The following is an 835-nucleotide window of genomic DNA, read 5'->3' as shown; positions in this document are numbered from 1 at the left end:
AAAAATTCCCAAAAATCCAAAAAAATTCCCCAAAAATCCAAAAATCCCCCCAAAAATCCACAAAAAATCCCAAAAATTCCAAATTTTGGGAATTTTGGGATTTTGGATCCCAGATTTGGGGATTTGGGTCCATTTGGGGTTTGGGGAGGATTTTTGGGATTTTTTGGGGTTTTTTGGGATTTTTGGGGGGGATTTTTAGGATAATTTTGGGAAAATTTTGGGAAAATTTTGGGAAAATTTTGGGATAATTTTGGGATAATTTTGGGAAAATTTTGGGAAAATTTTGGGATAATTTCTGGATATTTTGGGGATAATTTTAGGGGATTTTTAGGACAATTTTGGGGTAATTTTGGGATATTTTTGGGATAATTTTGGGATAATTTCTGGATATTTTTGGGGTGATTTCTGGGTATTTTGGGGTTAATTTTAGGGGATTTTTAGGATAATTTTGGGGTAATTTTGGGATATTTTTGGGATAATTTCAGGATAATTTTGGGATAATTTCTGGATATTTTTGGGGTGATTTCTGGGTATTTTGGGTTAATTTTAGGGCATTTTTTAGGATAATTTTGAGGAATTTTTGGGATAATTTCAGGACAATTTTAGAGGATTTTTGGGGTATTATTGGGATTTTTTTGGGATTATTTCAGGATAATTTTGGGGTTCATTCCAAGATAATTTCAGGATATTTTGGGGATAATTTTAAGAAAATTCCAGGATATTTTCAGGGCATTTTTGGGATAATTTCAGGGTAATTTTGGCCTCATTTTGGGATAATTTTGGGATATTTTTGAATTTTTGGGGATTTTTGGGGGGGATTTTTGTGGAATTTTTA

This window comes from Agelaius phoeniceus, chromosome 37 (genome assembly GCF_051311805.1).
Source record: "Agelaius phoeniceus isolate bAgePho1 chromosome 37, bAgePho1.hap1, whole genome shotgun sequence".
In the NCBI taxonomy this organism is placed as follows: Eukaryota; Metazoa; Chordata; class Aves; order Passeriformes; family Icteridae; genus Agelaius; species Agelaius phoeniceus.
This window is presented reverse-complemented; position numbering follows the sequence as displayed.